General features: G+C 45.0%; 1 protein-coding gene across 1 annotated transcript in view; it reads left to right on the top strand.

Moving 5' to 3' along the window:
* Window positions 1-22,776, top strand: part of LOC133391263 (homeotic protein female sterile) — a 142,780-nt gene that overhangs the window by 98,123 nt on the left and 21,881 nt on the right. The gene's annotated exons all lie outside the window — the stretch shown is intronic.

Raw genomic sequence — 22,776 nt, 5'->3', positions numbered from 1 at the left:
AGGCATCGCCAGCGTTGAGTGTGTGTTATGTCGTATCGTGTGGGACACTCGCCCGGCATTCAACACTGAGGCAGCAGCGTCTAAAGCGACGCCCGCGTGTGTGTGTGTGTGCGACACAAGCCGTAAGTAGTGAAGTGCGTGCGTGCGTGATTTGTCGGTCGGAAACTGTATAGAAAAGGGAAGGCAAGTGCACAGACGCTGTGAATCGATCGTGTGACAGTTGCGTGTACCGGCAGTCAATTGCGTCCAAACTGTCACTGCGTCCGGCACACAAATACAACAAACCGCACTAGCGAGAAGTGTGCACAATGCGTGTGTGTGTATGACGCTGCCACCGCTGTCGTCGCCCCGCTGCAGCAGTGCTAGGTTAGGAGGGCACACACAACAGTGCGCGCGTCATCATTATTTGCCTCGCCGCTCGCCTCTATGTTTGCTCAGTGCGTGCGTGCGTGTGCGAGTGTGTGCACACAAGTGATCGTGAGACACCCCCCGTCCGTCTGTTAAATAGAGTGTGTGTGTGTGTGCGTGTGCGCGTTTTTGTTGTTGTTACTGCTGCCGTTTTTTAGTCGTCTCGCGGTGCGACGCGTTTTGTGCTTCGCGTCTAATGTGCTTGTCACACAAAACTTTGCCTCCCGCGTGTGTGTGCGTGTGTGTGACTGCTGGGGCAGAATTAGAAGAAGAAGTAACAGGAGAGTAACAAAAAAAACTGTTCATATACCAGCACGAAAGATAAAACAAGCCTCAGACACACACAAACACTCCTCACGAGACATATTGCTCCAGCGTAGCGGTCGGTGTATTAGCTGCCGTGAAGGGGCGTCCAATTTGCCACCGTCTCCGTCGTGTGTGCCTTCCCACAAGGCCTGCAAAAGTCGCGCCGGGAGTCAACCACTGCGTCACGGTGCATCTCGGATAAAACTGTCTTCTTCTGCCTTGACCCGGGAAGGAAGAAACAGCCTTCAGTTGGAACGCGGTTTGCCATCGTCACCGCCCGCTTCGATCGACAAGAAAGAGCAAGCGAGAGAGAGAGAGAGAGAGAGCGAGCTCGCAAGCGAGAAAGGGCAATTGCTAAACGACATCACAAGCGAGACACACTTGTGCGTGTTCGATCCCCCCCTCCGCTGCAACGTCATTGCCCAGTGGGTTGCCGAAGAGATTGTTGAAGTGCTAAAACTGCTGGTCAGTTTTTGAACGTACGCGTGATCTCTGGCTTCCCTGAGCAGCAAACCCCGAACGCGGGCTGCAAACGGAAACTGCATCAACCAGGAGCGAAAGAGGGCGTTTGTGCAATTGCTTCCTCTCGTGTTGAAGCCGTCTGGCGTCTGCAAAACAGCAACAGTAGGAGAGGAGGTTTCGTTCGAGGAAAAGAAACCCTGCAAGGGCTCGGCTGCATTTGTGCGTCTGTGTGTGTGTGTGTGTGTGCACGATGCAACGGTTGTGAACAGCGGCGCGGCGAATGCGCGAATGTGCTGTGATTTAATGCGAATGCAATCGGTACGATATGCATTGCACCCCCCCGGAAGCCGGCCAGCAGCAGCAGCAGCAGCAGCAGCAGCACGGGGTTGAGCGATGGTGGTGCTGCAGCAGAAGAAGCAAACGAAGCAGAAAGGCTGTGTCGTCTGTGTTGCGGTAGTCGTTGCCCGCCTTCTTCCCACCTTTCTGCTTGCATAAACTTCTGTGCAATCTTTGCAAATTAGAGAAAAAAAACGGTGTAAAACTGTGGCGCCGGAGTGTGTGTGTGTGTGTGATTGTGGATGTGTGCATGTGGGAGTGCAAATAGCGAAACCAAGTTCTCCATTGCCTAATCGTGGCTTTTGATAAGTCTTATCGATAATTTCACGGCTGGCTGTGTGTAGGTAAAAGAAGAAAAGAAAAGTGGCATAAAGGGCCTCCTCCAATCATTACCGGTGTTCTTACGTCTATGTGTGTGCGATTGTGTATATAAATTTGCCAGTGTATGAGTAATGTGTGTGTGTAATTTCGTGTGCGCTTGAAGCGATCGGTTTGTGCATTAGTAGCAAAGAAAAGGCAGCCGCAAAAGGAAGGGAATTTTCCTAGTGTGATAAAAGTTGCACCGATACCCGTGTGTAACTTGTGTGTGAGTGTACGTGTGCGTTGTGTGGCTTTAAAAATGCGTGCCTAAACGAAACGCGAGTACGGGCAGCTTTGGAAAGGCGAAAGAATTTTCCATTCGATTTTGCCTCTCGTGTGTTGAGTATATGAGTGTTTGCGTCGTGAGGCTGCCGGCCCAATCAATCAAAGCAATCGTTGGAAAAACAGTGTGTGTGTGTGTGCGTGATTCTGCGTGAGTTTCGTGTTTGCCGCGTGTGGCTTCTCTAACGCAGGAACGAACAGCGGTGGCGCGTCCGTTGGCAACGAGGTATGAATTTTGTGGAAAATTTAAGGGAAATGCCAGCAACAAGGGGGCCGAACGGAGCCGGGCGTGCGTTTTGTATAACAGGTGGTTTTGTTTTCCGCAAACCCCAGAAGGAAGCGTTCTTTATGCTGGGAAGCAGTTATATGGTTGTTTATGAAAGGGTTGTTTTCATTCGAACTTTTACTCGTTAGAAAATGGAATTGTTTGGTCCAAAATTGGTTTGCTCTTCATGTAACACAATGTTTTTTGCTGCTGTTAAATGTTGGATCCAATATCGAGGCTCTTTAACCGAGAACGAAGTGATATTCGAAAAGATTTGGACAGTTCATTTCACGTGGGACACAATTTACCACCTTTTTATATTATTCCCATTCCCATTTTTATCGATGTGAAATGTCTCGCTGAGATACACCTGAGTCTCTTCTCGATTTCAGTTGTGAATGTTCTTCATTGAGAGTTGATTGAGAAAGCGGATCGGGTTTCCCTCTTGAAGCTTTCCAAGAACCCTTGTACGGTCTTCGTCTTTTAATACAAGATTACCACTTTTAAACCCGTTAAACCACTTCATACGATAAGTGACTTCAATTGGAACATGATTATCATTGATTTAACCTAAAATACCATTCTTTTTGTGCTGACATTTTTTTCTTCCATTCCGTCGATAATCAAATAAAGCCGGAACTCGTTTAAAATAAAAACTTTTTCGTTTTAAAAGTTGCCACGTTTCTAGCTTACAAATTCAATGTTGTTTATCACTGCATCGAAAAGACAGACAGGGGAAAGCAAGGCCTAAATATGACATTTCAGAATAGTAGTGTTTGCTGTTCAAACTAATATGCAGTAAATAGTGACCACAACCGACTTAAAAACAATTCTATTTTATTGATACTCTTAATATTTTCCTAAGAACACCTAAAGTTATCACGGGGACCTTATCACTACCGATTTTTTTTCTCACTTTTTTGACTTTTTGTTTTTCTATAACTTGCCTGTGAAAAACGCAAGCAACTTATGCACAAAACACAATTGCAATAATCGCTCCATTTCATTATTTCATTTCATTATTTCAAAAAAAAACAAAAAAAGAAAGTACCTTCTAGTGATGACGCTTAATTGATAAAGTAAAGCAAAGGGGAAGCGCAGATTAAAAAGAAGCTTGAAAAGAAATCCCCGGGTCAATAAATGGTGCCGCTGCTGCTCCCTAATCCGGCAAATCCCTGCACTCCCCCGGTGCGATAACAGGAGCAACGTATGGGTTTTGAATTTTCTCTCCCATTTTCCCGCACTCTGCGGCTGGCGGGACGAAAGGAGCCAGGAGCAGCAGCAGCAGTATGTGTTAATTTTGTTTTGTTGGCACGGTCGGTCACTGTCTGGTTGATAATTTGTTTTGACGTCGTGGGGCGATTGTTGTTGTTGTGTTTTTCTTCCCTTTTTTTGCTGCTATTTTGACTCTCAGACGATTCACTTTCAAAGTCCATTCACCGCTTGGCTTTGGCTGCTCGTTGCGAAGATGATTTGCAGATTTTGGGGCGACGCTGAGAGGAAAAGAAACATGTTGACCACTCCGTATGTTAGCTTCTGAGCTTGATGTCAAATCGAACGTGGTACGCCGTTTTCTTATCACAAACATATCAGTGTGTGACTTTTATGTGCCACAAGCGTGTCGTGTGTGTGTGTGGTTGCCGCAACTGTACAGTGTTTGCGTCATTAATAAAACAATGTCCAAACACAACAGCAACAAAAACCATTTATTTAATGTCATCAAAATCAGCTCTCATTCAGCTAATGCTGCGCCGTCTGTGTATCTACCAGCTTCTACCGCATAGCCAGATGAAGCTACGCATTGGCTGGCTGGTTCGATTTCCTTTTCTAGAATAGGCTTTAGTAAAGAAGATGGAAAAAACCCCGTCAACCCTACCCATTATTGGGCACGACGATCGCAACAGAGCACCAAAAGAGCGCCAGCATTTCAACGCAAATGTGGAGCGTCTGGCCGGGCTGTGGGTCGTGGCACAGCCTCTCCCCCTGTTGGCAGGCCGGTTGGCGATAAAGGCAATAAACGCTCCACCAAAGAGAGGGAGCTGCCCGCCGCCTGCGCCTGGCTGTGTGTTTTCTTCGTCGGGTTCCGGGGCTGCGGTTTTTTTTCCATTCAAACTTCCCGCCTCCCCCCAACCCCCTTCACACCCATATACTCACAAACACATCATCTTCTCACTTAAAACACCACCCCGCACCAAGAAGCACCAAGAAGGGGAAAAAAACACACACACACACACACACTCGAGACGCGCAGTTGGTAGCGCAAGCCCAGACATAACAACAATGTTCTCACAATCGGCGCGACGACGCGCAAACCATTCCGCCAGCTTCTTCATCCCAACTTCTTCCCTCCCTCACCCGGTGGTGCTGTCTGGCTGATAAGGGGTGCGTCTGTGTCTGGACCCGTTTGCGCAATGGATCACGGTTGGACTTTGAATGCAGGGGGGAAGCGGGGGCTGTGGAGGGCTGGGTGATGATGATCGGCGATAGCGTAGAAGAATGTTGCACCCCGGAAAGGCAGGTGGGGTAGCGCGTGTGGCTGAGGGAAGGGGAAGAGAGGGGGGGGGGAGGGGGAGGTTTGGTCTAGCCTACGATGGAGCGGTGTTGTGATAAGCGGGGGGGGAGGTTGCAGGAGGAATGGCTAGGTTTTTTTTTGCCGTCTACAGCAAGTGCTAATTGCTACCACCATTATTGTGCTCCTTTTTTTGTTGCTAAATCATTGAGATGGAGGAGGGAACAAAAAACGGGGCCGTTGGCGATTACCGTGCGTTGGCATTTTAAATATCTGTTAGAAAGTGGAGATGATCAATTTGACAATGTAAGTTAAATGATTTGTCGGGCCCGGGGGGAACCTTTTGTGGGAAGAAGTTAGTTCATGGAGAAGAGATTGACTTCCACGGGTAAGGATTTGCGGGTCTTCTCGGGATGCAATTCCGCAATAATTGCTTCAGTGTCCTTTGTTTACGTTGAATTGAACACTGCTTCTTGGAAGCAACGTTTTCTCCGAAATCACTGTGTTGTTATCTGTATGACGCAACGACGCTTTTCAAGTAACACGTGCTATCGATTCTGAAGAAGAGTATTGCGCAAACAACTCAAACTCCAAGTAGAGGAAAGCGAAGCATCCGAATAGTAGCGATGAAGACGTCTTCATGTTGGGGTCAGTCCCGTAGTACAATCGTAAACTCGTACGACTTGATAACATGCCCGTCATGAGCTCTCAATCCTCATATGGACCGTCTCCGAAATTTGGACTTGACTATATCTGATTGCGAACCAGTCTCGTAGTACAGTCGTCAACTCTATGCTATGGGGGGATCAATAAGTCACTGAAAGCCAAGTCCACAAGTAGTGAAACAGGCAGGCCTTGACCGACAACGGTTGTTGAGCCAAAAGAAGGAGAAGAAGATATCTGATTGCGTGATACTCAATAAGTCTCAAAAGCCTTATAGAGGTAAATACGCTAAATAGAAGAAGAACTGTTAAATGTTATACTGTTTACATTTAAACAACATTTGAAAAGGAGTGAGATCTTTCGTCGTCCAGTTTACCTATTACTATTATTATTACAGTTCACCTTTAAGTCGTCTTCAACGATGTTGAACAACGTTCAAGAACTTTTCAAGCAGTTATACAGTACAGGTAGTTCCCGAGGAAGGCGGTTTGACAGATATTGGCATACATTTGTACAGATTTGAATCTGTATGTTTCTGTTCAATATCTTCATATCCAGCCCATGACTATGCCACATTTTAATTTAATTGCAATGCTACGATATTCTAGAATCAATTTAGAGTGTAGTTGGGTTCCTAATGTCACGGTAATTTAATATTTTATCGGATGCATTCTTATCTATTTTGTTTCAAAACAACTCCAAAGTAGTTTCGTCGATAATTGCTACAAATCTGGTCCAGATGCATTCAACTACATCAGAATCCATTGTAGAGGTAGTTATCAACGGGAAAATAACAGTGGTTTTATCAAATTGTGCTCTGATTTTCACTAAAACACCTAATTAAGGCTGCCCGGAATTGGAAGTAGGTTGTTTTTTTTTTTAAATCTTGTTTTTAATGCCGGACAGCTGAAGTAAATGAAATGAAATATTATTTTAAATATTGATAATAACAAAAAACCAACGATATTTGAGTATAGAAGAGATGACTAGGATCTGTCGGTACAGGGGGACAACGACACTCAGAATTTAGTGTTCAGACTTGCAAAGAAGTTATAAACGAAAAAGGCGCAGTGTGTATACACATATAAAGTTTATTGACGCAATTTTGAGGCTGTCCGGAATCAAATCAACAATCACGGAATTGAATCAAAACATCCTTAATGCCCTTTGTATGACATAACTATCTCCTCTGCTCTTGGTTATCAAGCCAATTTTAGTAATAACTGGCATCTAGAACAACTCTCCTAGAAACAAAACTATTATATGGGCATGAAACAAAAAATTAAGACAGATAATTGGAAGCTTCTAGACCACTTTTAGATTATTATAAACGGTTACTTTGCTCATTTAAAACCTCCCAGTCAGCGTTCTTTTTCCTACGAGTACTTCAAATAATCGAGGAAGCCTTTTGCACCAAGAAATGAAATAATGCTGCGAGTGATGGCGATAAGCTTTTGGGGCGATTTAATAGGAAAAAAGGGTTAGCTAAAACTAATAGTATTACTAATTACCTCTACCCACATACGTGCGCGTTTATTATTTGTTGTTTTAGGTTATTTTTAAAAACATTAGAAATTAAACAAATGTGTTTACTTACATTTTTAAATATAATTGGAATGCAAACACACTCCCGAAGCTCTCCCAATTGGAACGAAAGTGTAGGCTTGTACGATTATTTCCGTTTTCCAGTTAAATTCCATGAATTCACAATCGCAACATTGCATTGGAAAATATCGATTTTCACAGTAAATGGGTCGTACAAATTCCTTAGTAAACCAATAAGGTTCGTTGAAAAATGTTAACTGCGCTGCGAAGCACGCCACCACACCAACGCCCAAGGCCGAGTGAATGAATTTCGAGCCACTGAAAATCCACTCATTCCACCGGAGAGCCGTGCAGTTTGGAACTATGCGGCAGTGTGAGGCCTACAAAACAAAAACCGAAACGACCGTAATAAAAAACCTACCAACCGCCAACTTTGGCGCCCATATGCCCTCGAACACAGTTGCAGCTATCCTGCGTTAATAATGCATAATTATAATTTTGCACCGTTTCTTGAAGCGTACTTGCCGGGGAGCTTTTTTGTGGTCGCTATTATGCGGGTGTCCTTGACCAGTTGCAGTTGCACCTAGTGATGCAGGGTTTTTTTTCTTCACAGAATTGCATCCGATAACAGGCGCGAGCACACGACGAGGAAGCGTTACTGCGAAGGCTGCAAAGTCTGGTGCCGGTTGTAAGATATGATATTGCGTTTTTTTTGCGTTTCGCGTAATTACAATGGACAATTAGGCCCTGCCAGTGGTAGGCTAAAGCCTTATGAAATTCGTTTTATGTAAGAAACTATTTTAATAGCAGTATCGCACAGTGTATGCTATTAAAGTAAGCGTATAGTTACATATTGTTACCCCATTTTAAGGGTCAATTTGACACTTGTTGAGTAAAATCATCACAACTGGACGTGCAGAGGCTGCGGTAACAGTGGGTAAACTGTGCAGCTAGGTCATAATACTATTTGCACATTTCTGTCCGAGGCGGCCGTTTCGCTCCATGCTTTAATTTTTATGATTTTTCCCGGTACAGAGCGAAAGAGCGTCTCCCCCCTTTTCCAGGCTATTCAGTTCAGCAAACAGCAGACGACCTTTGGGGTGCTTGTGGAGTTGTCGGAGAATGAGTTAGAGGAAGCAGCACAAGACAACATACACACACACACACACTCAATCGAATGCCTTCGCCGAAGAAGGTCGTCCGTGATCATTTGGATTCCTCCAGCGGCGTTCGAGAGCAAGGCCCGCTTGCGATTCTGAAATGTCGTAAAATTTTACGACCTTATTCTTCCCCTGCCCGGTTTCGGTGCTGTTTTTTTTTCGGGGGGATGGCAGACACGCCGCTTCTGGCAAGAGCATGGCAAAGTCGTTATAAATTCGCATCGGAGGAGCATTTTATTGAAATTGCGATCCGAAGACATTCGCCAGCCTATCTGGCCATGATGGCGTACGTGTGTGTGTGCGTGTGTGTGTCAGCCAGTGAAAGGTTCGGGTCTGATAAAATAAGGGGTCCCTCCTAGCGTCTGGTCTCCCCGCATAACTCTCCCACCGAGCAGCGAGCAAGGCTGAGACTTTCCAAACAGTTCCCCGACTAACTTCATTTGCGCCGGTAAGGGTAAGCGTAAAAATAGGAAGAAGCTAATAGCAAAAGAGAAAGAGAGAGAAAGCCTTCTCCCCAATAAATCCCGGCTTCCGACTCCGGGTTCTTACGGTGTCCTGCCGGTGTCCTTGTTGCCATCGGGCACAACGGGCCGATGTAAAAGCGATGTCAACGACCTCTCGGTGTGCTTCAGTTTCGCTAATAAATGCCACCCACTAAATCTCCACTCGCTCCGGCAAGGGTTTGCACGAATACAGAGACGCATCAGCCGCCCCGTGAAACACCAACACAGACGTGTCTAGTCACATTCCTAGACCGCGGCAGTAACATAAACGCTGTCTCATGTTTTGCTACTAAAAAGAACCCAACGTTTTACTGTTTGTTTCTTCTAAACTGTATGCGTGTGTGTGAGTGTGTTTTGGTGCAAACGTCTTGTACATAATTTTCCCTAGGCCTATGTTTTCCAGTTGGTTGAACTCGCGCCATGGGATGGACGCCACACGCGTGACGTGGATTAAAGAAAAAAACAAGAACAAACAATGGGGACATAAAAAGTGCCCTCCGTGTTGCTCCACACACTACTTCACATGTTGGTGTCGGTTGTTGTGGTAGTATGATGGCATCTATTCCTTCTTCGTTTTTTCTCTCTCTCTCTCTCTAGCTCGCTCCATCTTATCGTTTGATTATGTTCTTAGCCTGTTTGTGCGTATGTGAGTGTGTGCCAACTCCTTGGGCTTTGAGCCTATATTCGCGCCATTTACCAAAGGGGCCGTGCCGTCCTTCGCTCGATCCTTCGAACGGGCAGAATGGGGGAGACGGGTGACGGGAAGGGGATGGGGCGTTTGCATGGCATTACATTTCCTGCTTGCCGCTCACACACTCTCTGCCCTCTGCCCTTGCAGGAGGAAAAACAAAATCAACATAGCAAAACGGAAGCGAACGAAAAAAGTCAAAGTCCTTTTGATGACGTGTGTGAGAGAGAGATAGAGATGGAACTGTGGTGAGGAGCGACGAAGGAGGAAAAGCAGGCGCACACAATGGCCCGGCACACGGAGAATGTTCCGGTCAAAGTTGAAGGAACTTTGTACGTGAATGGGTTTTGTTGTTTAGCTTCTTTTTTTGATGTTGTGCTGAGAAGGAAAGGACTCGTTTCGGTTTGTTGTTTGTTCACGCACTGCACGAAACGGTCCAAAAGCAACGAGGAACGAATGGCAGCTTGCTGGTTTGTCGTATCTTTTGTGAAGAGGAGAGTTTTTGCCGCAGTTTCGAGAAGAATCACTAAAACAAATTGTATTTCTAGGATCTTTGTGTTCAACAATTTGATGATATCGAACAAAGTATTGTGTGGTAAAAAAACAACATCTCACGTATTGATTCATTAGGTAATTCATAGACACGAGGAACGGATTCCTGATGTATCTTATCAATTTGTGTTACCTTGGCCTTTCTTTATATTTTATAACAAACGGTCTATATCTCTAGAAAGCTTCATTTTTCACTTACTGAATACCTCAAGCAACGCCATCTTCATCGCTTTCTGGGGGGAGGGGTTCCACAATCTTAATTTCTGATGCCGGGCCCATTAGCTGCCAAGACACAGCTTTGCAAGTATTTATGAGGTGTAGTTTTTTTCCCTCTTCAAGAGCTCACCTAGGCACCGTTTAGAGAAAAAAAAACAGACGATGTGAAAAAAATGGAGCTTAGTATAACTAGCCCCATAGCTTCATTTATCATCCACACCTTCCAAGCGCTGCTGTCGTGCATCGAAAAGCGGTGGGCTTTGAAAGTACACGAGGTGGAGCAAGGAAAAAAGAACAGCAACGCATCAACCCTCGAAGGCTTGGGTAGGAAATGTTGCATTACAGTAGATGAGAAAGACGAGGAAGAGAGCAATAAGCCGACACGACGAAACAAGTGAATGTAACACACCTGAGCCATGCATTTTCCTACTTCACTCTTCGTTGCCTCTTTTAAGTTTAGGTCCTAAAGAAGCTTTTTCCAACTCCAACTGCAAAAAAAAACTGCCTTTGCTAGCGAGTGCTCATGGTTTTTTATTTATTTATATTTCCTCATTTTGGAGGGATGAAGCACAAAAATGAGGCTCTAAAATTGTCACCTGCTGTTTAGCAAATTTACGGCCAATTTATATGACCGATCAAAACGAGCTCGAATGCTCCTACAAACTACAGCTTGTTAGAAATCATCACACCGGGATGGGGCGGGAGGACACTTGAATGCAGCTAATTAGGAATGCACGTCCGTCCCCAGGGCGGCAAACCAGTTTTCGGGCCAACCGTTTATAGACCTTTTTTTATTGGAGGCTCGTGAATGGGATGCATGATTAACGGCTTCGACAAGGGGTTTATGTCACGAATATCTGCAAAAAGCTGCGCCAAATGAATGGTTTTTATGAGCAATACAAGCGCGCGATGCGGTTTAAAACGCATCTTAAATCATACGATAATGAGCAAACGAGCTCTTTAGCAAACGAGAAAAAAGTATTCTTGATGGAGGAACAGTTTAATAACGTGAAGGAAAACATGTAAAAGTAAGATTTTATCGTTTAATACTATTTGAAATACGCATCGAAGCAAGAGAAAAGGCTAATGTGTACTAAATGTCGCACCAGAAACTAGAGTTAACGATAAAGAACGTACAACATCGTATCTCAGTCACTTTGTGTCCCTCTGACGTGTGGAATAGGAAACGATGAATGAATTTCAAATTATTTGAAACATCGCACGATAATAAGCCGAGACCGGGAGTACCGTATACTGATAAGTGTGTGGAGGAAAGCAGATTAAAAATATTCTGAAAATAAAACGAGTGCGTAAGAGTGTGTACGTACCCAGCGCCGATGGCGAGAGGCACGGAGTCGCCAACTCCTACGCCGGACACGACCTGCTGGCCAAATTTGTCTACATTACAAATAGCAGACACCCGTAGAAAGACAACCCCCTTTCCTCCCCATAGCTACCACTCTTTTTTGACGCTGGAAAGCGCTAGTGTTTGCCGCACGTTGTCCGTCGGCGATCGGAACGCGATCGTGGCTTCATCACCTTCCGAACTCGCCTCCAGCCGCGGCTTCGAATTGGGGTGAATGACTTCTTAGATGTTCCTCCAGCTCTCTGCCAGATCGCCACCCATTTGGTTTGGGTGGTTCAAATTTTATGTGCAAAAAATTCGCGAACGAATCCATCATCATAGGCACCACAGCACAAGCAAAAAGCTTCGCCTGCCTCAGCCACCCATCCACCCAGGGTTAGTTATGCTGGCCGCCGCCGCCACTGCCGCCTGCTGATTTCCCTCGCATTGGGCAGCAAGGTGGGCTGGAGGTGGTGGCAGGTTTTACTATTCGGGCCGGTGTGTTTGAGTGTGTGTGTGTGTTTGAGTGTGTGTGTGTGTGTGTGTGTGTGTGTGTGTGTGTGTGTGTGTGTGTGTGTGTGTGTGTGTGTGTGTGTGTGTGTGTGTGTGTGTGTGTGTGTGTGTGTGTGTGTGTGTGTGTGTGTCTATGCCGGAGGCCGGTCGACATCCACTTCGCGAATCTCTTCGCGCATCTCGCCGTCTCCTATTATTCTCTCCGCTGAACAGGAACATGACGAGTCTGGTGAAGGGTAAGAGGAGGGGAGGGCTGGTTGCACAAGAGACCGGAGAAGCAGCTGGTGGTCTGGGCCACCTTTTTTTTGCAGCATAGCATTACAAATGAGCATTGGGTATATCAGTGTGAAGCAAGCCAAAAAAACGCTCGCACACACACACACTACTCGCGGAATGGCAAATAGCGAATTGAATGGGAATAGGCAAAGCTGGCGGAGGAGCGCTCGCGTAGTGGCGAGTAAAAGCACACACCAACTAGAAGTCAAGAACCGTGACCGAGTCGTGGCCTTCTCTGCCTATTTCTAGCCGGTGGTGCGCGCTGCCTCATCAAAGGACTGACGCTGGGTTGATAGGGAGGGAAGTGCATGGTCTCTATCCCTTCCTACTACACCCCCAGCGGCGCTGGACTGCGTCACTACTAGCACACCGTGGAGTAGCGCGTTCGTTGACATGTTCGCCAGCGAGAGTCGCTGCCGTACCGTGAGAGAAATAGTGTGTGTTTCGCGTGGTTTCTTTTTGGGGACGGCGGATAAAAGAAAAGAAGCTTATTGTAGTTCTCTTTTTTCTGTTGCTGATTTTGGCGGTGGTTTGCGTTGATTGCGAATTTGGCATAAAAAGGTGTAAAAAGAGATGTGGTGTGGAACAAGAAGCTCGTTTTGGCAATCGTTTGGAAAGGGCATGATGGTGTTGGGAGCTAGTGAATTTGCTCGAAACATCGAAACAGAGGAGCTTTGCATTTGGTTTAAGGAAACGAGAACAACAAATGAAAAATAAGAAGAAAAAAAATCGGTTGAAAATGCTAGGATTATTCTAAATACAGAAATATTGTTTAAAACGAATTAATAAATAAGCACCTTTTTTTAGAATGAACTAAACATGAAACAAGTGGAACATGTAAGCTTTCCACACGACAACTTCAATTTTTTATTGCTTATTTTCTTGCTCATCCAACATGTGCCTTGGTGGTGTCGTGTGAAGCACTTATTCCTGCACGTCAAAGGTCGAGGGTTCAATTCTAATGTTGAACCATCACACCAAAAACTGTTCGTTTGCGAGTGAAATATTTGAAAGACTTTCTTATTTCCACCGTATGTATGAACAAAATCCGCACTAAAAAATTACTAAAAACAAAAAAAAGAGGAACTATTTGGCATTGTTATACTTCGACCCAAAAGAACAAAAGTAAAGTCTTGGAAAAGTTTGCTCAAAAACCCACTGCAGAAGCTTACTGCGCTTTTGTTGACCCCATCTAAATCACCCATAACTTGTTTTTGTACAATCTTTCTCCACATTCGGTGTCGAAAGCACAGACGAAAAAACAAACTAACTCTACCTAACCTACTTTGAGAGTACAATGTAAGCTTTGCCTCTAAGATAAAACATCGCTGACAGCAGGAAACATACTACCCTTTCTACCTCCCGCTGAGTTCGTGCACAGGGCAATGCAAAAACCCCACAACTCGATACAAAACTTTAACACAAACTGAAACAACCAAAAATTTACCTTCTACATGGGTGCCTTTTTTTTGTTTTGGTCGGCCACAGACGCTGTATCCAAGTTGCCGGAAGGGCTTACCCAACCGAGCTTACCGCTCAGAAGCTGTGCGCGCAGCCATGAAACACCGTGTGGACTCCATTTTGGCGCTGTCGACACGCAATCTCCGACACCGAAATGCGCATATGTTTCAGCGCGCATTGACAACGGTCGGAAACCCTTGCTGCAACAATGTTGTCGTCTCAAACACACACACACACGAGAGAGCGGCCAGCAAAGGCAGCAGGATGTGAAAACGCGGGCAAACATGATTGCAGTCGGCGGAAAGGCCCCCTCGAATTAAGTCCAAGAAAAAGTTCAAACCTTCCCCCCGAAAAAAGGGGAAGAAAATGACAAGAGAAATCAGTCAGTGACCGTTTTATTGGATAATCAGCCTCCCCTGTTGGGAGTGTATGTCTTTTTTTTTGTTGGTTCGGTTTTGTTTGTTTGTTGTTGCCCAATCTTACCGTCGCCTTCTCCCTTCGTATTTAAGTGCAATGCGACGGCGGAGATTCGCGAAATTAGCGGTTCATGTGATTTTATTCAACCCACCGCTTCCCCCTACCCTTTCAATGTCGGTTAGCTTTTCGTCAATCAGCCAAATGTTTTCCTTTTTTTTGGTTCGGATCGTCTTTCCAGCACGAAGAATGGATTAATGCGACAAAAAAGAAAAGAAATGACACTATAATTCACTTCCAGAAGGGGCCAGAAGAATGCAATGCGAGATGACACTGCATGCAACTACTACTACTACTACCCGGAGAGATGCATTTCGGGCCGGAGATGAAGAAATGCCACCGTCGCGGCCACTTTTGGCCATGAACCCCACACGAGCACCGGAGCACAAGAGCGTGCGCAAACCGCAACGGATTGGACTAACAATTGCCGACAGAGTTTGAAATGCCAGAAGCAAAAATGAAATACACCGAAATCCGACCGACGGCCATCGGCGGAGTGTGGGGGTTTTGATCCCCCGGTGGTAACGAGTTTAATTGGATAAATGCAGTTTTTCGGCTGCAGCTTTTGGGATGCGAAAGTTGCTCGCTTGCCTTCCCTCGTTCATTATTCACTTACGCAATGGAGCCGGTGACGTTCTGCAGCGGCTTGGTTGTTGGTTTTGGTTTTTAGGGGGCCGTTTGCGGCCAACAAACAGATGCAGTAGCAATTTTGGGAAGCTTTTCTAGTTGCATAATGCAACTCAATTATGCATTTAGCTGGAAAGCATTTGATTGTGCATTTTATTGTCTAATTTGTGGGGTATCAATTTTGTTTCACTTTAATGTTGGCAATAGTGGCTTTGAAACAAAAATAAAAAAATATGTTTATAATTTAAATATAAGGATAGTTGAAAGCATAAAATCGATACAACTGATAAAATAAAAAAAATAAAATAAAAGCAGGTTCGTTGTCTACTGACTTTTTTAAACCTTTTTCACTGCCACTTGCTTCTTGTGCAGGATACAAATTCTTTCTTACCATTAAAAAAAACGAGCTCCCGGTACATGTGTCTGTCGCTGTCCGCAAAATAACAAACGACAATTTCTTTCCCCCCTGCACGCTCATCCTTTCTCCTCCCTTCATCGCCCCGAGGTCTGGCAGCCATCTTTCCGGTTGACTAGCGACAGTTCGACAGATTTATTCCGCCGGCACCATTCCGGTTCTCCTTCCGTTGACCTGTCAATGTCTGTGTGTGTGTGTGTATGTGTGTGTGTGTGTGTGTGCATACCATTTTTTCCCACTGGACATCCGGACGCAATGCAAAAGCGGCGCGCCAGGAAAAGGGACAGTAGTGTGGTCACGAACCGTGTACTCGCCGACGGGCCGGCGGTTCGCTCCACCCGTAGACCGAGATTTCGCTGTCGGAATGTGTGTTTTTTTTTATTATTTGATTTCATTTCCTTCCCTTTTTTGGCAAATTTTAAGTGTGCTCGCGTGTGCGGTCGGCCCCTGAGGCCCGTGGCTGCCGTGGATGATGCACGGTTGTGGGGTGGGGCCTACTGTAGCAGTTGGTTCGTCATGCGAAAGCAGCATCATCCGTGTGACTCTGACGATGGCCATGAACCAATAATAATAGCAAAAAGAAATAGCAAACAAAAAAACGCACTCTCACAAAATAGAAATACTCTCACACTCGTACGGACATTTCTCTTTTTTGTGTCTGTGTGTGTGTTTTTTTCCCTGCCATGGGGTGTTGTTTTCCCACTTGTTTCATCCCATCAGTTGCTCATCAGTTTGCCGCTCAATGGCAAAAGTACATGCAAAAGAGTTGTTGATTTTTTTTGGGCCCGTTTTGTGCCGATGGAGCCTTTCCTTACTTTTTGCGGCACAATACATATATTGCTTTGGGAACCCTAAAAAGTCAAAATAAATGTTGCCCGTGTGTGTGTGTGTGTGTGTGTGTGTGTTTGCCTATATCTGTGTGCACTTTAGATAATTGTGTGTGATGGAGTGGTGCGGCGCGTGTGAGTGTGTGTGCGCGCGCCATTTGGCAATGGTTGATTCGCTTAGCTTCGCCGAACGCCGTCACACACGAAACACGCCGTCGACCAGACGGAACAGCTTAAATACTGCCCCCCCCCCCTCCCTCCCCACCAACTTTGTTTCTCACCCACCCACCCTTTCCACCAGACGACTGGCCGGCCGTGTTCGCTGCCTGTGGCGGTGGCCCCGTTAGACGGAAGTGTCGAAAATGTCCTCGGTTTGCCCCGTGTCTGTCTCGCTGTCTGGCTGGCTGGTTAGCAGGCTGTCTGTCTGCCCTTCAAAATGTGACCGACCAGCACCGCCAGATCATCGAGCAATGAGTTTTCGGTGGTAAGGGGTGAGTGTGTGTGTGTGTTGTTTGGTGGGTGGGTGGTTTGAGTGTTAGGTAATAAAAATCGAATGAATGAGTCTCGCGGTCCGTTGGCGGGCCCCTCTTCTGCTACAGCTCCCTTCCAAACTGTCTAGTTCCGTTTGTTGCGATGAAGTGTGCCTGTGCTGTACGTTGCGCTTATGCAGAGAGCAAGTGAGGCAGAAAGAGAGAAAGAGAGAGAGAGAGACAATTGCATTAGCGAGAAATTAATGAGTGCGATGATGGATCGATTGGTTCGGAGGAGTAGGCGTAAGATAATTGTCAAATATTGATGATGGAATAAATTATCTCCTGCTGTGTTATGGGTGAAGGTCGAATCTTTTTTTGCGTTAATTGGGATTTTAAATTCAGGAGCTTCTTTCTTTGATTTAGTCTCAATTAATGTTTGATGTATCAAACGAGTTCCAGACCTGAATTGAATATTGATATGGATATCCTTAACATTTTCTTCAAATATGGGCTCTAATATCTCATCCATTAAAATCCTTAAAATGCCTACAGATAATTCCCAATCAAGCTCAATGGTTTTATGCTTCGTTGGAGTGACATATTGGGATTCTGCTGAAAGTAGAGTAAAACAATCAGACACCTGCAGAGTTCATCCTCTCTTCAAAACACGTTGGAAGATGTTTCACGCCGTGAAATCCAGCATGAAAAGCAAAAGCTTCAAACTTGACCTCCCAAAGTACACTTCAAACGCCTTCTAGCTAGCTAAAGCAAAGGATTTGGCCGATTTTGAAAGATTGGAATAACCTATATGTATAAAAATTATTGAGCATCTCTTAGCACGACCTTTCACATTATCTCGTCCTATTCTAACTTTCATTATCGTAATATGGATTGATGGATTAATCAATACGGTCGAACTCCTGGAGGTTAAGTTTCCTGTATGTAACCCTAACATTGTTTCTACACGATAATGAAATAAGCATTTAAAAACAGAAACGAAACCGAAACCACTTTATTGTTTCTACGAGAACGACGACTGTCAAAGATCTGTTCCAGTTATCAATTTGTCTTACATAGCGTTATTTGTTCGTAAAGCTTTTTGATAGTCATTAAATGTACGTTTGTCTCGATTATTTTTCAACCGTTAAGGCTTTTGTCCCATCCCCAGTATATCCCCAATAAAGTGATCTTGAGAATCATTGTGACGGCATGTCAGATGGTCCAGTGACATTTCAATGACATGATCATCACTTTGACGACTTCTATTTTCTGATCAAACAGTCCGCATTGATCTGTAATCAAATCCTTTCTACTATATCAAAACATTGTGCGTAGAAATGGCCTGCATTTAGATCCCAAAAACCCACGAAAGCTCGGTAGCACACGGAGGTCGCAATGTCGCGTCTTTGGCTCGAATCTCTGTTAGTCCTCCTTTACTGTACTGTTCTATTTCACATGATGAAGAAAAGTTTCGCGACCTAAATATCGATTTTTTCGCTCGTCCCTCGTCCTCATCCCGCATTATGCACACACATACACAAGCAAACGTTTGTTTCTAGCCCGCGGGTTCAGCTTTTTTTATAGGTTGAGGATGGCGTTCCCTCCTCTTACGCGTCAGTGTGTGCCTCTCTTATGTGTGCCAGTCACCACCAGCGTGTCCGGGGGTTAACGTTTCCGCTGAAAGATGATGCACCGCATGTGTGTGTGTGAGGAAGGCAAAATGATGGCGCAAATGAATGTTTCGCTCATGCTCTCCGGGTTCATAAAGAGGCTTTCCAATCCCGTCGACTAGGCCGTGGACGCAATAAAGAGGAGAAAATATGATGAGGGCCCATCACCACCGCCACTACGCGGGAACCGAGTTCACATAAGGGGAACGTATGTGAGTGTGTGTGTGTGTTTTTATATTCCACAAGGACGGAACCCTCGTCGGGATATCCCGTCACAGCTCAGCCAACGCGCCACGGGCTATGTTTTGCGGGAGGTCAGGGTTTTTTGTTCCTTTTCTTTTTTTTTGCCTAGGAGTTTGAAGGAAAACGGCATGTCTGGGGCAGCGTCTGCCGTCTGAAATAGGCCGTGTCTGACTGTGCGGGGACGGCGGCGCATGCGCATGGGCCCGATGCATGCAAACCCATGCTTTTGGTGGCGGTCGAGGAAATCAATTGTCAGACGGCTGGAAAAATGTCAGCAAAAGCTCTGCCGGAAGCATTGTGGTGGTACTGTACATGGGGACGCGGAATTCATGTATCTGCAATCTCTCGACGCTCGCGAGCAGAACATCCAGGCGCGCTCTGCTCATGCGAAGCAAAGAACTGTTTCGAACGAAGAGGAAAGGCGAAAGAAATGACAGCTTAAAATGCATTTTTATAGCACCTTCTGCAGCGTGCAGCGTTGGGGTTTCGGTTGAATCCGCCCACACCATCTCCACCTTGCGGTGGTCAAAATCCGAATGCTGAGAGATAACTGCTTTTACTGGTGGCTTCAATTTGTATCGGTTCGACTTTAACGACGAGCAATTAATTTAATCCTGCCGTCTTCCCGGGGCTCGAAGAATGCAATGGCGATAAACATTAGAATTTGAATGCGACGGCTTGTTCAACCTCCACCCACACGCTCGGGTGTCCGGATGTGCAAATGCCAAACTGCCGCCAACCCAACTCGCGGTTGAGATTGATACATCCTACTGGCTGCTGCTGCTGCTGCTGCTGCCGGGCCGTTTTATTGGACAATCTCAACGATTTCTCGACTGCATTTAGTGAGCTTTTTTGTTTGCTTCATCCGTGTCTGGTGCTGCTGCAGTCTGTTTCGCTGTCGTTCGTCGCGGATGGATCGATAGAGCGAGGGGAGAAAAAAAAAGAAAGGAACCATTGTTAGTGTGCAGGCCGGAGTGACGTATGTCCTTGTCGGTTGTCGGATAATTCGAAAATAAATTGAACCCTCTCCAGCAGTCGAAGCGGGGGGAGTATGGAGTTCGGGGGGTTGGGATGACAGTGAACTTTTGGCAATGGCACAAACTCTTGCGCCGCTCTCCCTTTCTTTCCCCCCGACGAGCGAGGGACGATTTCCATGGCGACCTAAATTAAATGAAGAAAACCACGAAAACGAACATTTTTAGCTCCAAATGTCTGCTATTTTTTGCTTGCCCAAAAGCTGTGTGTATGTGTTTGTGTTTGTGCCTGGCATTGTAGATTATAGAACCACGTTTTGTTGGGGCATTTGAGGGGTAGTAGAGGGGGTGTGGGGGCGTTTGTAGGGAATTAACATTATTCGAACGCGCGCTGGAACGGGAAAAGGACGATCTGGCAGTGGTTGGGCTGAACATCGGAGCGTCTGGTTCGGGCGAAATGTGATTGGATTCTATCGAAATGTGTCTGGCTTGGTATTATCGCTCGTGACGTATCAAAAACCATTGGGCATGGGGGGGAAAGAGATGACTCGCAAAAATATCTATTCAAGTTGTTTGAAATTGAATTTAAATATAATAAATACTCAAACAAATTAAAAAAAACAGAAAGTTAATTTCTAATCTCTAATACCGAGAACAGTATCTAACAGCCTGTTCAGCATCGTTTCCCTCGCAAAACCAATCGAACAAATACACGGTGTCAACAGCTGGCCGCGCGTCATGCGCCATTTGTTTGACGCGCCACGTCATGCGGCTTAATCGGCGTAAGCCGTCGTAGTAGCAGTACAAACGTCACCAGCCGTCGTCCAGTCCAGTCGATAATAGTTTCCGACACGTCTGATAAGCACTTTTTATTTGCCTAGACGTTTGCGTCACCGCAAAGTAAATGCATTACAAAGGCTACAGATGTCGATTGCTGGCAGAACAGAATTTTCCCTCCACGTATGCGGCCCGAGAGGAAGGTCGCATTTTCTATTTCTTATTCGTGTTTAGTCACATGCTACTACATGGTGTGAATCATTCGGGGCTGTATATGTTTTTTTTTTGGGATTAGCGTGTTTTGAGATTGTGATTGGGACAGTAGTAATCTCCAGCACAAACATTTGTATCAAACAGTGCAACATTGTACGTTCTAAAATACATTTTATCTATCTGAAACGATTTATCGCGATTTGTTTTATCAAGTTTGCTGGAACTAAACAACTTAGGGTAAATGTACTGATAGTGGTGCAATTTGTAGTGGGTACCGATGTGTGTGAATGCATTTAATGTGTCAATATGGTAAATATATTTGAACTTGTATCACGTTGTAATTTAAATACATTTCCAAACACAATCATTTCTACCACAAATGTATGAAAATTCTATATTACTCATATCGTATACACCTCATAATGTTGGTATGGTTCCTATATTTATCGTAGAATGTTCCTATACATAGTGGTGGTAGTCAAAGAAATATAAAACAAAAACTGTATACAACTCTCCTACGTGGACGCTTCCGCGCTGCCAGATATTCAGGCCTTGCTAAGAGGACGGTCCAACGACGGGAAAGTTGTTAAGTCTTGTGAGTTGACGATTGTATCACGGGACCTGAAATTGTGTTTGATAATTTTTTAATATTACATTTATTTCTAATGCTTTTTCTGCGAATATAATACGAGTATTCAGAACACCCCTGATTTTTTCCCAAAATTAACTGGTTTTACTGATGTTATGCCTTTAGCCACTATAGGGACATCCCTGTCTTCTGTTGCTTTAGTGGGACTGTAGTAATAAAAGTGAAAAATTTAGAAGAAAAAATCCAAAAGCCAATTTTTCACGATTATGAGTAAAGCAATTTCATTGCACAGTAGTTTTGTAATCATTTACAGCGTTGACTAAAACATGAGATTGCTTAGGAGATGCTACGGATTTCCAAATAATACTGATAGATTTCACAAGGAAATGTAGTTGTAGGCTAGTATATAACAGAATGGCATCATTTAACTCTTAAACTCTTTGTAAAAGATCAGACAACATTTCGTATTCTACTGCTACTATCGGTACAACCACCACTAAAGGGTACATTTTCCCTTACATGTTATAGCGGGTAAAAAAGTATCGCTTGGTATTACAGATTATTCTTTATTCAAAATAAATTATTTAAATTTTGTTAAATTCTATATTCATGAAACATTGTACCAACTCTTCTGAACATCTTGAAAGTTCCCTTTGCGAAATCCTAACCCATTATCCATATTTTCAAAGACTGAGCTTGTTTTACTAAAGAAAGTAAGAAGAAAAAAGAGCTTAGTTCAGTTCAAACGATGCAGTGCAATTATTTACACTGGCACGAACTGCTTTTCTAAACAAACTTCTCTTCATTGGTCGTTAAAAATGCATTCGCTGCAATAAAAAAATGCACCGATCGTCATGATCACTGATGTTCACTTTGATTCATCGTAAGAAGAGATAGAAAAACCCACCACAACTCAAGCCAGCTTATATTTACATAACAAATCCGAAGCCAAACAAAAAAGCTTTCATTCTTCTCGCCCATCGACAGCAACGGTCCATCTTTAACCAACGGAGCTTTAACGTAACAAGACGCTGTGCGTTGGTGTTAAGGGATGGTGGGTGTACACACCACATACCACCCCTTATCTTATCAACTTCGTTTCGCTGCCCATTCCAGTGAAGCCATCTCCCGAAAGCGCAACTCTTGCTCGATGCACGATGCCGTTTAATGCCGACCGACAGCCGGTACAAAACGGCGGGCGCAAAATGAATGCACACACTCACGACGATTGTGTCTCACCCTATTGGTAGCACACGCGGACACGCGATCGTTTGCTGCTACTGCCTGGCTACTGCTTACTGCCATTTCCATCATCCCAGGGTCGATTTTCGATCGTTTACATCGCGGAATAAAACATCCGCTTAAATGCAGTTTTGCTAGCGGCGGCAGAGCCGACTCCCTGCCAGTCTGCCAGTGTGTAGCAACAGCAGCAGCAGCAGGCACCCGTCAGCGAGACCAGACATAACACACAGAGAGCGAAAGAAGAGGAAGAGCCAAAGGGGGGGGGGGGGTTGGGAATAGCAAAAGCAAAACACAGCAAAACCTACGTACGAAAACGCAAAATCAACACTTCACGTCGGAATGATAATTACGTCGTGTGTGTGCACCCCGAGAGAGGGGGGTGGTGGCGCAGGTTTTGAAGGT

The sequence above is a fragment of the Anopheles gambiae genome, chromosome 2 (genome assembly GCF_943734735.2).
Source record: "Anopheles gambiae chromosome 2, idAnoGambNW_F1_1, whole genome shotgun sequence".
In the NCBI taxonomy this organism is placed as follows: Eukaryota; Metazoa; Arthropoda; class Insecta; order Diptera; family Culicidae; genus Anopheles; species Anopheles gambiae.
The sequence above is the reverse complement of the archived record's forward strand: the minus strand, read 5'-3'. Positions and strand labels throughout refer to the sequence as shown.